The sequence below is a fragment of the Protopterus annectens genome, chromosome 3.part1 (assembly GCF_019279795.1).
Source record: "Protopterus annectens isolate FY-2018-M chromosome 3.part1, PAN1.0, whole genome shotgun sequence".
NCBI classification, from domain to species: Eukaryota; Metazoa; Chordata; order Ceratodontiformes; family Protopteridae; genus Protopterus; species Protopterus annectens.
In genome coordinates, this window is record NC_056732.1 from 1,701,825,748 (window position 1) to 1,701,843,554 (window position 17,807).

Sequence of the window (17,807 nt, forward strand, 5' to 3'; positions counted from 1 at the left end):
TAGCCTCAATTCCTAACCCACTCAGGTAGCAATCTGGTTAGCAGTTGTCCTGTGACAATTAGTGGCATTAGTGCCGTTACATGAATATATTGATCTTCCACAATATTCTATCACATTGTGTAACTTTTTTTGATTATCACAATGTGATGTTGCATACCGTTCTGTGGCATACTAATGCTTTTCCATAGCAACACCTTGTTTATGAATAATATCTGCAGTTTCTCAACATTTTCTTAGTAGGTAGTATCTCAAGGTAATCATCAGGTAAGGTATTAACAAGTGGGAATTCATGAATTTGTCAGCAATGTGTTAGCTGATTTAGCATGATCAACTCAATCAACTATCACTAGCCCACAAAATAATACAGAACTCTGAAAATACCCTAGCCCTACAAAATCTTTTGCAACCCTATACAACCACCAGGCCCTTAAGGTCTAGCACACAAAATCTCCTTAAAGTAACCAAATATAACAATGAACTGCTATGTCTGTCTACAGACACTGTATAGCAAAAACCTGGAACTCCCTTCCTGCCCACATAACTGGCAACAAATCCCCATCACAGTTCAAGAAACTTGTTAAAACTCACTTTTTGAATAATCAAATGTGCTCCTGTATCCCCCCTGCCTAATGTGTCATTAGAACACTTCACCTAACTTAAGTAACTCTGCTAAGCCACCCAATCATAGGACTGTACCCACTTAAGACTGTTAATCTACTGCTCATCCCATCTTTTCAGGAGTTCGGGAAAACTACCTCAGCAATGTTGAGCTTTCCATAAACAACTAAAACCAGGAGAAGACATATAGCAAATCGATTTGTTATCCTTCTCAGCTATAGCGAGCATCATCTGCTCTTTCGGAGCCTTATTTTACATCTGTCTGCTTTTACTCTGATAGTAAATCTATCACAGGAACCCGAAACTTAGGAATATCTTCTAAAATGTAATATTATATTGTAGAGAACGAATGTATCCTATCTGTTAGTAAATATGTATGTCAAAGTCTTTTCTATGGAAATTGTATCAGCGGCTGCTATACACAGCCCTTTAAGTGTTTGCTGTGAGCAGGACGTTTTTATTCAGTATTCGATCTTGTGTGGATCGGTAACCCATTTGATTGGATAGACAAGATTGGTATCCTGTCAGCAATGATCGTTTTATACTGAATTATTATTTATCAGTTATGGGGTAAGATTAGGGTACATCTCTAAGTTGTGTTTCAGGTTTCCACTGAGATACAACACGTGACCATGCTGTCATGGAGTTATCCTTGATGTCCTTCCAGCGTCAATTCTGTTTTTAGGCAACATGATTAGATCGCAGCTTTTTATTCTTGTATTGTTACAAGTTGTCATTCTATATGAACTTTTTTATGTGACCTATTTTTCATGGAGCAGCAGTTACCCATGTTGCGTTTGTTGTTATGAATAGCGCACAGGGTTTTTCTATATGCTGAATATTTTCTACAAGGATTGGAGCATGTATGGGTTAGCGACGCTGGATATGAGCCGGTAGGGTAAACATGGTTACCTATGTTAACAGCAATATTGCTAGTTTAACTATGGGATACTGTTTCTCAGTTTTTTAGTCTTATGTTTTGTATATATATATATATATGTAGAATATGTAGCTTTGTTTTAATGTTAATGCGACCATAATACTAACCGTTTTACGGTTAGGCAATTGGTTTCAATATGATGTTTAAGTGTGTTGTAGTTTGATCATGGCACTTCTGGTTTATAAGCGTTTCATTTCTACATTGTTTAATATACTTTATTTTACTTTTATAATGTTTGAATGGTGATTTTTTAATACTGTGTCTTTAAATTAGTAGAGGCAAACTGATTGCTAGCTATCATCTAATTAAGGTTTAATTAGTCATTTTTAGCGCCAAAAGTTTTTTGTATATAAGGCAGTCATGCTATGTTTTATTACACCTGATGAAGCGAATTTTACATTCGTGAAAGCGCTTGTGGTTTTATTTCAATAAAGAAGCTTCCTGTTCCTACATCAGCTCCGTGTGGTGACTCCAGTGGATTTCGTGTGTTTCAGTTCAAGAAACTTGTTAAAACTCACTTTTTGAATAATCAAATGTGCTCCTGTATCCCCCCTGCCTAATGTGTCATTAGAACACTTCACCTAACTTAAGTAACTCTGCTAAGCCACCCAATCATAGGACTGTACCCACTTAAGACTGTTAATCTACTGCTCATCCCATCTTTTCAGGAGTTCGGGAAAACTACCTCAGCAATGTTGAGCTTTCCATAAACAACTAAAACCAGGAGAAGACATACAGCAAATCGATTTGTTATCCTTCTCAGCTATAGCGAGCATCATCTGCTCTTTCGGAGCCTTATTTTACATCTGTCTGCTTTTACTCTGATAGTAAATCTATCACAGGAACCCGAAACTTAGGAATATCTTCTAAAATGTAATATTATATTGTAGAGAACGAATGTATCCTATCTGTTAGTAAATATGTATGTCAAAGTCTTTTCTATGGAAATTGTATGTCAAAAGTCTGTCCTTAAAACTATGTTTTGTAAAAAATTGTTCTCTTGGAGCTTTTCTCCCTGGGCCTCCACTGAAAATGGACTTGTAATCCAGTTGGACTCTCCTGGTCAACAAAGGTAAAATAAAATAAAATAAATAAATAAAATGAATTGATTGTTTGTTGAAGCGCTTGTCGATGTTAAACGGTTTTGTGTATGTGTGTTCGATGTTTTGTGATTCGGACATATGCTAGTCAAGCATGTGTCCTAGACCCATATATATATATATATATATATATATATATATATATATATATATATATATATATATATATATATACACACACATCAGCTCTGAGATCAGATACAATAGAGCAATTCTAAACATAGTGTAGGTAAGTCTGAATTTTCACATATTTAGTCTTGTTATTCTTGGACTTATATTAACAAGTTTCAGATTATAAATGGAAACAAAGCACCTCGTACCCAAAACAGACTCAACCAACTTTAATAGAACAAAATAAATAACGCTTCAAAAATACACGTTTTCGTCATACAACTTCTTCAGATAAAAACCTTTTTCCATTCCAACACGTTTTTATATATAGACACCTACTCAATGAAGCAATTAACACATAGCCAATGAAAACCACAGAGCAGTTAAACAATTAATACAATGCTTTTAGTCACTTTCTCATTTCATTTCTACAAAAAGTTGTTCTTAAAAGTATATAAATACATGAATATTTTGTGTTGTGTTATATTAATAATTTTGTATAAAGTATAAACCACTGGAATTTAAAATTTAACCAAAAATTAATTCTTATATAAGAGAATACCAGTTAATAAAATAAATATACCTAATAAAACTACCTTTAAAAACAAAATGTACTCTATATACTTGTAAGTACTTATTGTAATACATGAAACTCCCTCTAGTGGCTAAATTGTGTAATAGTTCAACCCAAATATCTAGTGCATTATTAAGGGTTCCACATTAATCAAAAGCTAAAAAAAGCTAAAAAGCTGAAAAAAGCTAAAAAAATGTATTTGTTAAAAATTTTTTTTATTAAAAACCTTTGTTTTCACATTATAACTTTGCTGATCTCAGTTTCAATACTGGTGTTAATGTAATCATGTCATTAAGTCCTGGGGCTCTACTGGCTTCCATTATTATCTGCCAGTACAGTTCCTCCCCTAGGATCCTTGACTACTACTTCTAAAATAAAAAAAACTGAAATTCTGATTCTTTACACTTAATACTATGCTTATAAAGAGCATTATCTTCATTTTTAGTCCTAACATCGTATAGGTGTTCATAAATTCTTTGTTTCAATTTCCTTTTGCTCTTACCTACGTAAAAAGCCTGACATCCCTTACATAAGACTAAATATATAATCCCTTTAGTATTGCAGTTAGCAAAAGTGTTTAAAAGTATATTCCTTTGTCTTGCTTGTAAATATACAACATCACCAACAACAAGATGTGAACAATAATTGCAACACCCACATTTGAAAAGTCCTTTTTTCTTTTTAATGTCCTTATCCAAACTATATTTTTTAGCACCTCTCTCTAAAATATTCTTGATATTAAAGCCTTTACAGTAAGTGTATTTTAAATCGTGATCAAAAATATAATTTAAATCAGACACTTTAGCAACATTTTTCCATTCCTTTTCTGTAATCTTTCTCACTACCCCTGCCTGTCCATCATAGGTTGTCGTAAAACCTGACCTATATAATTCATTTATAGAATCCTCTTTTTTGTGTTCAAAAATAGTCTGTGGGATACCCAAAATGGGAGCAAACTTGTTTATTCTCCCCTCTGTAACTTCATTACATATCTGATCGTATAAATCCACTGGGTAACCTCTGTTCAAAAACATCTCCTTTAAGGCCAGGCAATCCTTTTTGTATATGTCATTCTCTGAGGTCATTCTACTCAGCCTTACCAATTGCTCTTTCACCACACCTTTGTTGTAGTGGAATGGGTGTGAACTAGTGTAATGTAGATAGGAATTAGAAAATGTCCCCTTCCTGTATATTCTGGATGTAAAACCTTTTTTAGTCTTCGTTATATTCACATCTAAATAATTTAACTCATTGTAATTAAAATTGTATGCGAACTTAAAAAAACTTGTTGTCTCATTAATGTAATGAACAAAAGCAAGAAATTCATCCTCCGAACCTCTCCACAACAAAGGTCATCTAAAAATCTGCCATAAAATGTCCAATGACTATTATACAAGGAATGTAGCATAAAATTGTTTTCCCAGTAGGCCATAATAATGTTGGCATAAGTGGGAGCACAATGTGCCCCCATAGCCACACCTTTTGATTGCTTAAAATATTCTCCTTGGAAAAAAATAAAGTTGTTTTTCAATACAACCTCCATCAGACATATTATAGTCCTAAATTCATTCAATCAGAATGTCTTTAAAATTCACCAACATCTCCTCAAACCAAACTAAACCCACATCGTGTGGTATACTTGTAAATAAATCAACAACATCAAGTGTACCAAAGGCTACCTTTTCGGAAAATAAACTTTGATTAATTTTCCCAGGAGATCCCAAGAATCCCTGACTATGTTAGAGTTGTTCAGAACCATTTTCTTAACTTTCAAATCTATGTATTTCGCTAAGGGTGCGGTTACAGAACCCTCTGCAGAGACAATAGCTCTCAGAGGTGGATCATTAACATCCTTGTGCACCTTCGGTATTCCAAAAATAGAAGGCACTTTAGGTTTTCCTACATATAAAAATTTGTAAGTATTCAAATCAATCAGTCCTCTATCAAAAGATCATTTAATAGTACATACATTTTTTTGTATGCAATATTGATTTCATTAATACAGGTTCTGACATATTTGTCAGAATCATTTAAAATCTCCATCATTTTTCCTTCATAAATGATATGATCCATCAATACCACACCCCCACCTTTATCTGGTTTCATAACCCTTAAGTTTTGATTGTTACTAATATCTGTAAGTATCTCTTGTTCAGCCAGTGTCAGGTTAGGGTGTATGTATTGCCTTTTAAGAGCAGCCCTCAGTTCATTTTCCACTACTATTTCAAAATTTTTTAACTGGGGATGTATTGGTGGATTAAATGTACTCTTACATGTTAGAACATTATCTTTACGGTCAACATTCTTCCCTTTAAAAATTAATTCTAAGTTTTTCTTCCTAACAAAAAGTTTAATATCAACCAACAGCTTAAAAATATTTGTTCTCTGTTTGGATATAAATCCAAAACCCTTAGAAAATAATTCAAAATAAGTTTTGTTGACCGTAACATTAGAATAGTTAAAAATATTAAAGTCCTTGTATGTCCATTTAAAACCATTGTTCTTAATATTTTCATTGAGGTCCAGGCCTATTATTTCCTTGCCTGAGGCCTCCATTCCCTTCTCTTGTAGTTTTTTGAATTATAATCAACTGCCTCTTTTGATTTTAACCTTTCAGACCTTCTCAAAGGGGGAAATTCAGAATTATCAAATTGATTTTCATGATAAAATATCTCTTCATTCTCTCTAGATTCAAAGTTCTCATTTTCCTGGTATTCTCTGACCCCCCCCCCAATATTTTGGTTTTGGGTAGTGCATTTTAGCTTTGTACTCTTTCAAGTCCCTTTCAATTTTCCTTGTTTTCCTGCTCTGTACTTCACTAACTCTATTTTCAATTTCTTTTAATAAACAGTTGTACTTCCCTTTTTCTTTTTCTACTGTAAAAAGTAAATCATTAATAATCCCATTGTTTATCCGATCTATATTAGCATATAACTTTCCCATTTCATTGTCGTTGTTCTTGATAATAGCTCTCATAATGTCAAAACCACATTTATCAAATGCATTAATCAAGTCACAATGAAACTCAGTACCCTCTAACACTTTGTTTGGGTACTTGCATACTCTAAACCTTTTGGGCACAATATTTAAATTCAAACAGTGCTTTAAATAAGCGTTGTCCATTTCAAGTGTTTTGTACTTGAAAAGGAAATATTCCAAGTCATTAAGCATATTGTTGTAAGTCCCATAAGTGTTGGTATTAACAGACTTATTACTGAAATCAAATTTAGTATTAAGAATATCTAGTAAATGTCTCTCAGTACCTGGAGGTTTTGCTGTTTCCTTTGTTTTTGTTTGCGAATTGTCAACATTAATTTGCACTCTCTCCATAGAGTGCCTTTCAGAGTTTTCTGTGAAGGTGATACGAGGGAATCCCTCAAGACTATCTCTGTCTCGATTGTTCATCCTATGAACCTCTCTTCCACTACACCAACCGTTCCTTCATTCGAAGCTGAACGTATACCACACTCCTGGTTTCCGGGTAAGGCCAGTGATGATAACAGTGATGCCATCGATCCAATCGATTGGCTAACAGGTGTAAGTAGCCCCACCAGCTGTGTCAACTGTCCAATGAGCTTCCGAAGCTCACCAATCTCGGATCCCTTGTTGCCAGTATCCGTGGTTATGTCCGCCTGGGAATCCATCAAGTAAAACCAACAAACAAAACGAAATGGAAGGTGCAAAAACTACACTATAAATGGAAACAAAGCACCTCATACCCAAAACAGACTCAACCAACTTTAATAGAACGAAATAAATAACGCTTCAAAAAATACACATTTTCGTCATACAACTGCTTCAGATAAAAACCTTTTTCCATTCCAACACATTTTTATATATAGACACCTACTCAATGAAGCAATTAACACATAGCCAATGAAAACCACAGAGCAGTTAAACAATTAGTACAATGCTTTTAGTCACTTTCTCATTTCATTTCTACAAAAAGTTGTTCTTAAAAGTATATAAATACATGAATATTTTGTGTTGTGTTATATTAATAATTTTGTATAAACCACTGGAATTTAAAATTTAATCAAAAATTAATTCTTATATAAGAGAATACCCGTTAATAAAATAAATATACCTAATAAAACTACCTTTTAAAACAAAATGTACTCTATATTCTTGTACTTATTGTAATACACGAAACTCCCTCTAGTGGCTAAATTGTGTAATAGTTCAACCCAAATATCTAGTGCGTTATTAAGGGTTCCACATTAATCAAAAGCTAAAAAAAGCTAAAAAGCTGAAAAAAGCTAAAAAAATGTATTTGTTAAAATTTTTTTTTTATTAAAAACCTTTGTTTTCACATTATAACTTTGCTGATCTCAGTTTCAATACTGGTGTTAATGTAATCATGTCATTCATAGAGTACAATGCCCCTTTTGGGATGTACCTTACCCGACACCTGCAGCAATTAGAAAGACCCCAAAAGTATCTAACCAAGAGGATCAAGGGTCTCAAACAGATGCCATATGCTGCTCGGTTAAAAAAACTCCAGCTCTACTCAGTTGCATACCGCCTACTTCGAGGCGATCTATGCCTGACATACAAAGCTATGTCAAATCCAGAATTAATGGACATGCTCCACCTCAGTAAATCTAAATCCCTTAGAGCCACACGCTCGAGGGACTTGAACCTCAGCACAGAAATAAATAGAACTTGCTGGAGGGACAGGTTCATAACCCAGAGGCTCCCTTCGCTCTGGAATAGAATTCCAGTTCATGTGAGGCAGAGCACCTCACTGAATCTCTTCAAGAAGAATCTCGATAAGTGGATGGGAGATCGTAGGTTTGTCCCAGGGATTACTCCCGTGTCACTATTAGACAGAGGCACAGTAACTAAACCTTAAAAAGGGCACAGTATACTCAAATCAAGGGGTGGTGTAAGCCATACAGAATCGGGCTAGGCTTATAATTGCCCCAGGGCAGATAGCCTAGTAAAAACCTATGAACCTATGAACCTATGAAGTCCTGGGGCTCTACTGGCTTACAGTATTATCTGCCAGTACAGTTCTCTATATTCAACCATAGTTTCCCACATACCTCCCCTAGGATCCTTGACTACTACTTCTAAAATAAAAAACTGAAATTCTGATTCTTTACACTTAATACTATGCTTATAAAGAGCATTATTTTCATTTTTAGTCCTAATATCGTATAGGTGTTCATAAATTCTTTGTTTCAACTGTTTGTAAGTTTCAGATTATCAAATAGTAAACGTGACAGTCGAGCATGTGTCTGGATCCCACACACACACACACACACATATATATATATATATATATATATATATATATATATATATATATATATATATATATATATTTATACACACACACATATGGGTCTACTTCGTTAGAATGAAAGACCACAGCACCGAATCCCACATCACCAAGACAAGGACGAAACCCCGGAACACCGGTGTTTTGCTGTGGTAAGTATGTATGTGTAAGTGTATTTGTGAGGGGTATTGCTGTGTGTAAGTGTGTGTTGTGACTGTGGTGTGTGTGTGTGTGTGTGTGTGTGTGTGTGAGGGACTGTAATGTGTGGGTGTGAGTTTGCCTTCTGTGTCTGTTTGTGCAATCTTGGAGTTAGAATATTAAAGTAGGGGGGTGTGGGGGGGTGCAGCCCTCCACATGGGGGGACTGCAGGGGGCTTGCCCCCTGCCTTTCTCTAGTGTAGGGTTGTGTGTTTGGTAGTTTGGGGCAGCTTTGTGTGTGTTTGTGTGTGTTTTGCAGTTATGCGGTTTTCGGTGCTCTGGGGTTTCATGATTCTGGTCTCGGTGTTGTGGGTTTCGGTGTTGTAGTCTTTTGTTCTTACGAAGTAGACCCATATATATATATATATATATATATATATATATATATATATATATATATATATTTATATACATTTCTACAGACCATAAAGCTATGGTGCACATAATTTTGCACATTAATCTTGTGTAATTTTTCTGATTTAGTGTTATACGTTTCATTGACATTGCACATTAATTTTGTGTCATTTTTCTGATTTAGTGTTGCACGTTACATTGACAAGATCTACTAGTCTTATTTTATCACAAAAATACCTTGAATTAGAGTAAAAGCAAGAATACAGGGTACCCAGACATGCAGCCACGGTGGTGCAGCAGTTAGTATTGCTGCCTCACAGCAAGAGGCGCTCTGGCTTGATCTTCAGCTGGGGTGCCTTCTGTGCAGAGTCTGCATGTCCTCCCTGTAGTCACATGGGTTTCTTCTGGGTGCTCCAGTTTCCTCCCACATCCCAAAGACATGCTGTAGGTGGATTGGAGACTCTAAATTGGCCCTAGGTGTGAGTGCATGCATGTGAGCACCTTCTGTAGAAGGTTGGGCACTGGGCTGGCAACTCAACACTGTAAAACTCCACTGCCAATCATGAGTGGACAGGTGATCCATGGTGGCAACCCCTAACTGGGAAAAACTGGAAGAAGAAGATGAAGGGTACCTAGACATATATAGCAGTTTTACCTTGTTCATCACCAAATCCTGACTCTCTTGCATTTACTTGTCAGTCGTGTACTTAGCCAGTTAGATAAAATAAGTATTAACTCCTACTAAAATTGATTATCAGTGACAGGTACTATATAAATGAGTACTCAAGCATTCACCAAGAACAAATTTCAATTTTGCCAGTCACAAAGCAGTGAAGAGCAAATTTCCGAGGACTATTTTCCACAGGAAAAACCCTAAAGCTGCTGTGATTTTTATGATAGTTCAGAAGTTATTTCTTTGTTTTGGGAGACTTCTCCATTCATCATGATTCTGCTGCCATGGAGTTAATATATGTAAGTCCAAGTGGTAGGGACTTGTCTCCTAAAAATAATGTTTACAGTATGAGGTTTCACCCTTCTGCTGTTTTAGACATTTGTCCTTGGTGATGTGGTTCCTTAGCATCTTGTGAGCTGATGTTTGACAGTAGAACCATGAAGATATGCACTTTATGAATAAGTCATATACCAGCTTTTCATGAATACTGATTAATATCAGTGCCTCTGCATCTTCCCACTCAGTTCTTCACAACTGTTCCAAAGCTACTGAACAGATTGGTTGGCCTATAATTCTACAAAGATATTTTTCTATATTCCTGTTAAAGTCAGAACAATTGCTGCCTCCTGTTGTGAAATAACTTTGCTAGTGCAGTTACTTAAATAATTAATCACAACTATTGAAGAATATACAACACAGGTTCTCCCTTTCATAGCAGCTTTATTATCACACATGTGGGAGATCCCAAAGTCAGTTAAGGGAATCTCCCAGAACAAAAGAAAATGTGAGCTTATATACACTTAGATATTACTGATATTAAGTTTATTATGCACACCAATAAACAATGAAATATTTACATATACCAATCAGGTAGTTCCCTGTAAGCAGTAAGACCCACCTAAATACTTATTGCTAAGTAGAAAGTGAAAAGTGGACATAAGTCCATATAAGGACTTGTTTTTTTGACCACATAACTTTATTGAACTCGGTGCTTATTTACTTCATGCAGTCAATCACATACTCATAAACTTCAATGCACCTACTTTTGACCTTTTAGATTTTACAGTTCCCCCATTTGATGCTGATTAAGCATCACTATATAATCTATCAAACATTTTTCATAACTCAACATTACCATGATACCTGAACTTTCAGCATTATTGCACATATTCACTTCATTACGTCTATCTTTAAAAACTGGCATATAAAACTTCAACTGAGATTTGCAGCCTTGGCAGCCAACAGTTTACAAATTAGTGTCTTTTTTAAAAATAGGACCAGAAAGGTTATCAAGGCAAAAATAGCAATCAACATTAAGAGTTTCAGTATGTCACCACCGCAGCCAGAGAATAAGTTGGTTAACCATGCCCAAGTGGAGCTATCAGCTTCCTTAGCTTTCAACAGTTCTGATACCTTCTGTATCAGCTCCAAATGGCTAGTTATCTCATGTTGATTGTCAGGAATAAAAGTGCAGCACTCCCCCTGGATTAAAGCATAAGTACCCCCTTTAGCCTCTAGTACAAAATCAAGTGCCATACGGTTTTATAGGACCATAGCTCTCATGGCTGTCAGCTCATAAGTTATAAGTTCCAGGGCTGAGAAGGTTGCATTGCTTAGGGGTTCAAGAAGTTTTGATAGTTTTCTTAGCTCCCAAATTGATTTTTACTTCCCCATAGGAGAGTATCATACCCACCCAGGAAATTACAATGTCCCCGAGGTCCATATGTGCTAACCCTTTAGTGCTAACATGGGCAAGGTCATGTGATAAATCCAGGATGCATCCACCTTACCCACAGGATTATTAGGAGCCTTTTTTTCTTGGACGTTTCTGGTTTTTCCTCGAGGTAGTGTATACACATGTCATATGGCTGGGACTAAATATCCCAGGAAACAGCTGCCAGACCAATTTTCAGGCAGCCATTTATATGTTCTTTTTCTGCAGCTAAAATAGCATCCATCAATCAATATTACCTTTGAGACAATTTTTGGAAACATTATTGTTGATAATAGTGTGGAAAAATACACTAAAACCCAGGTTGTCTTGTATTTGAGCATATTTAGAGAGATTATGTCCCTACATATCATTTTTGAAAATCCATTCTTGCCAATGAAGTAGTTTGTGCATGCTATTTAGTCTCTTTGATGTTGTTTTCTTTCTAGCAGTCCCTTGTGGACACAGTCTCCAGTCAGAAAAAGATGACTCTTTGACTCTTGATTGATGGAAGATAAAAGGATGGCATGGCAGACTCTTATGATGGAAGCATCACAACTGCTCTGCCCCACTTTTTTAGATTTGTTCTGCTTAAGACACAAGATGCCATATTGGTGAAAAGCCAGTGCCAGCGAAAGTGACACAGTTTTGTTTGTGTGCGACAAGAATCCTCCATTGAGGTTGGTTAAAATAGGCTGATATAGAGAAGTGTTGAGGGGAAAACTGGTAAATAGAATGCCATCATGATCAGTCGGAATTGTGGTGCAAACCCAACAGTTACTGATATTGAAGGAAGATGCATACATAAGCTTGAAGGAAGAATATGTATTAAAGTTTGGGTGGCAAGTAGATGCTCACTGATGAACATCAAGACATGGGGTGGTCTGAAAATCAGTGAAGGTGGCCAAAAAAAGGAAGGACCACAACAAAATATTAGGAGAACAATAAGTGTGCTGCCAATACATATACAATGTTTCTGAGGGAATGCTGTGGTCCACAAAGAGGGTCAGGAGTGTGGCTGTACAGTTGTGCCAAAGGGGTGAAGTGTGCTGAGGGACGAATTAGCTGAGTCTGTCAAGAGGTGCAAGCTGTCCAAAGGAGCTGCTGCCATAACTAGAGAAGTGAAGTAAAGTCTTTGGTCTTAAGAGGGTGGCTTAGTGTGGCTCTGGGTATGGAATGCAACAGTTTCCTGAATATCCTGAGGTGAAGAGAAGGAGAATGGTTGCTGATTTTCCAAAGGCACAATTTTCTTGACTTGCAAAATGTGTATCCAGGTAGATGATCCTTGTAGTTGAACAGCAGAGTAAGTGGTGAGTAAAACCAGGTAGGGCCCCTTTCAGCGGGGCTGCAAGGCTGTTTTCCAGATGAAGGATTTAACATACACCCAGTCTCCAGGTTGAAGGTGATTTGCCAGGTTGGGGTCAGGTATGGCTTGAGCTTGTACTACCTGGCGATGGTGGTGCTGTAATACAGAAAGAAGAGATTTGCAGTAGGACAATAAATCAACATCATGTAACTGATAGAAAAAGGAGGTGGTGGAGTGAGGGGCATATGAATGGGTTGATCCATAATTTCATGTGGAGAAAGACCCTTGGAATGATAGGTTTGGCCTCGCATGGAAAATAATATTAAAGGTAGTGCTTGTACCCAGGTGAGGCCTGTTTCAGCAGTAAGTTTAGATAAACACACCTTAATAGTCTGATTTGCCCTTTCAATAATGGCAGAGGCTTGAGGTCTGTAAGGGTAATGAAATTTCAAGACAATACCTAACATTTTACAGATAGCTTGTGTTAGCTGTGGAGTAAAGTGCATGTCTCTGTCAGAGTATATATGGCACGGTACCCCAAACTGGGGAATAAACTCAGTGCATAGTTTTTTAGCAACAGAAATAGTATCATTCTTGGTACATGGATAGGCCAAGGAAGCTTCAAAAGCATCAGTGAGACATGACAGATAGGAGTCCACTGGTTCATCTTCCTGTTGTTGGATGGCCTTAATCTTTGACCAGTTGGGAAGAGGGGGGCAAATAACTGTGATGGTGTCCAGGATATGGCTCCTAATAAATTCAAAAACATCATTACCCATCATTCCATGCTGTGGAACAGGATTTGGGATGTTTGCATGGTCCCATATTTGTTTTAAAAGGTTGGCTGGAACAGCATATTGTAATACCACCCTCACTTCTTCAGTAGTAGTAGTGTTCTGAAGAGTGACATGACCAGACAAAATTTGCTGGAACTTTGCTGGGTTAGACCTTATGGGCAGAAGTAAGTTGACAATTGCTTGAAAATCTACTGCTGACCATGCCCTAGTGACAGTGATGGTGGAGAGAGCAGTTTCATCTCTACCATGGGCCAGATTTAGGACTTCAGGTAAGGAAAAATACCCTTTGTCATCATCCTCTTCAGATGAAGAGGAGGAGGAAGTATCCTGATCTGAGTCAGGATTAAATTTATCTAGTCCTAATTATCCCTTGCCAGTGTCAGTAAGAATTGGGAACTGCCCTAGCGGTTTCTGTTTGGATTTTGATCTCTGTTTCTTTGTGCCCTTAAAGAATCTGAAAAACATTAGATCCAGGTCCCTTGATATAGTGTGTACTGTTGGGCCACTGTAAGGTATTGGGTTATCTCTAAGCCGAAGTCTGGGATATAGCTGGGCTGTATTTTGACCATCAGCACTATCTGAGGCAGACGTAACCTGAGACTCGCTAATTGTAGGGGTCAGCTGATCCATGCCTCGCAGCAGCTCAGGTTGCTGAACAGCATCATTGGTGGTTTGCCAGACAGGCTGGAGCATAACAGGCTGGTGCACCTGTTGCTGAGCCAGCGGTTCATGTGCCTGCAGCTGGCCCGCTATCTCAGGAGGGAGGGTGGCTTAATGGATAAGGTATTTGCCTTACAAACACAAGGTGTAGGGTTTGAGCCTCACAAGGGTTAACTGGCTAGGCTTAAAAAGGTGCGCAGGGGCAGTTAGCCTAGTACTAAACTATGAACCTATGAACCTATAAACAGGTGGTGCAGTTGGTTGAGGCGGAGTAAAGACATAGTCCTTCTCGGAAGATTTGTTAAGCCGATATTTAACTGACCTAAGCCTACTATGGGGTACAGTCCTTTGTATGGTGGGGTCTCTAAGAGTTTTCCTTCTACTATTCCCATCCTATATGCTGTATGATTTAATGGCCTCAATTGCCCTTTCAATTTATCCTGATTGAATTTCAAATTTCTTACTATGGAGTCCTTTTCCCTATCTTTTGATTCCACTTGCCAATCATTAAATGCCACCCAGCATCCAGGCGGTACCTTTTTCCCTTTTTCTTTTAGTTTCTTTTGTAAGTTAGCCAGGATATCCTTTTCAAAACTGTTATTAGCTGGGAAGCATAGTCTCCCATCATTCTTAGTGAGGGTAACCCAATTATTCAAATGCAAATAACTTTCTCGTGAAACTTTGTAAAACATATAGCCGACCAGAGTTCGTCTTTCTTGCTGAAATTCTTTATCCACACTCGCACCCATATTAAAAGGAAAAAAAAATATTTTCTTTTTTTCCTTTTTTTTTTGACACCAACTACAGTCGGTAACCCAGACTCACACTTATGTTGGCAGAAGATTATCGTTTAACCCTCACTCATTCAGTAACAAAACAAATCATGTCACCTACCTTCTAAAAGTTCCATGAAAGAGAGAAGAAAAGAAAATGTATAATTTAAGTTAGGCACTTGCAAATGGCTGAGGTGGGCGGCCACAGTGGTGCAGTGGTTAGCATTGCCGCCTCACAGCAAGAGGTTCTCCGTTTCGATCCTTGGCTGGGGTGCCTTCTGTGCGGAGTCTGCATGTCCTCCCTGTGGTCGTGTGGGTTTCCTCCGGGTGCTCCGGTTTCCTTCCACATCCCAAAGACATGCTGGATTGGACACTCTAAATTGTCCCTAGGTGTGAGTGTGTGCATGTGTGTGCCTTCTGTGCATGGTTGGGCGCCAGGCTGGAAACTCAACACCGTAAAACTCCACTGCCAATCATGATCGGACAAGGTGATCCGCTGTGGTGACCCCTAACCGGAAAAAGCCGAAAGAAGAAGAAGACTTGCAAATGGCTGAGGTGCCGAGAGACAACAAAAATCGTCTAGGGGCCTATTAGTGAGACGTCAGCCATTCACCCTAGCCTATCCCAGGATTTTTTATTCAAGTTGCGGCTCCAACTGTTGCAAAATAACTTTGCTAGTGCAGTTATTTAAATAATTAATCACAACTATTGAAGAATATACAAAGCAGGTTCTCCCTTTCATAGTAGCTTTATTATCGCACATGTGGGAGACCCTAAAGTCAGTTAAGGGAATCTCCCATCCCAGAATAAAAGAAAATGTGAGCTTATATACACTTAGATAATACTGATATTAAGTTGATTATGCACACCAATAAACAATGAAAGATTTACATATACCAATCAGGTAATTCCCCGTAAGCCTCAAGACCCACCTAAATACTTATTGCTAGGTAGAAAGTGAAAAGCGGACATAAGTCCATATAAGGACTTGTTTTCTTGACCACATAACTTTATTGAACTCAGTGCTTACTTACTTCATGCAGTCGGTCACATACTCATAACCTTCAATGTACCTGCTTTTGACCTTTTAGATTTTACACTCCCAATACTAGTCAAATGGTGTTTCAGGAGTTTTTTAAGCCTCTATTAAAAATTCTAGCAGATTTTTCCATGTCATAATAAAATTATGTATAATGTAATTCAGACCGGGATGGCATCCTCGTGGCCTAGATTTGTCATTAAAAAAGTCTTCTGTATACAGTCTGAAATAGGAGAAACACCATTTTTTACATCTACTGTCATGTTTCCTGAATGTTTTATTGATGTTATGGTAGACTAATGTTTATCTACACCTTCCCTAATATATTTGAAGAACTTCTTGTTATCTCTTTTTAATAATACCTGGAAGACATTGTTCTTTTTTGTGGATTTCAATTCCTTCCTGCTTCTCTGTTATCCTCATGAGAACATTATAGTTCTTCATCATTTTGATTAAGTAGAGTTTGTTTTTAAACTTCTATTTTGTCATTTTATTCAACCTTTCTGATACTTTTTCTTCTAAATGATTTGTTTAATGTCATTACTCTCAATTCCTTCATTGTATGGATTGTAATTCTTACTTATCCACTGCCTAATTTCTGATCAGCCAAATTACAACAAATTACGGGAGGCTATACTCTCTTCTATTCTACCTTGATTTTCTCTTTAAAATCAATAAGACCGAATTACATCATTAATTGACAAATCCATTTTAAACCCAACTTATAAAACGTTATTAAGGTGGACATTGCATTCACTTTCTGATATGAGATATCATGCTAATGATAATAAAGAAATTATTTCATTCTCCCTACTTCTTCTTGGATTGTTAGTTACTCGTGGAGTTTTATATTCACTAATGAAGTTCTACATGGGATTAGTTCATTTCAATTTTTATCTGTTTGTGTGTTGGTTTATTTTTTTTTGTTTGTTTAGAAGGTTAGTTATTTGCTATTTCTATTGACCAAGTTGGCCTTACGTGGCTGTACTTGGCAGTGCCCTTTCATAAGGTGGACTCATGGTGAAAATCTGAGCAAGTGTTATGAAGGTTAGATATATAAAGAAAAACAACAAAAGGTAAATAAAAATGTCTGTACAAAATAGTGCATGAGCATATATAATAATGCAAGTTTTATAAAGTATAAATAATTAATTTTGTCAATCATCACATATACTGGTAAATCATGCTAAGTGCTATGAATAATATCTATCTAGCTTAGGATACAAGCTATTTGGTGCAGCAGTTGTGTGTAAGAATAAAGTATGTGTGCATGTTAAAGCAAGGTACATTTTACAAAATACCAACAAATAAAATTAAGTACATATACAGATTACATAATTTCTTCAAGGACAACAGGCTAAATAGTAAGGATGACTTAAGATATTCTATTCCTAAGTAATTAGCAGACTAATATTATGCCACAGTCCTCAGGAGAAGTTTTGGTGGTGTGAACATGTCACACCAGCAAAGGGACAGCAACTTTGAACATCTAGGGCTAGAAATAAGTCTAGTGTAAAAGGATATTATCTTGAATTACGGAAGATGGGATTATGGGGATAACAAAGTGGTTCAGGAAGTTTCAAGGAAGTTACATGATGCCACACTTTGTTTAGTAGTTATTGCCATATGGCCATGTTTTTGTTTGTCTGTTTTTTGTAGGTGTGTGC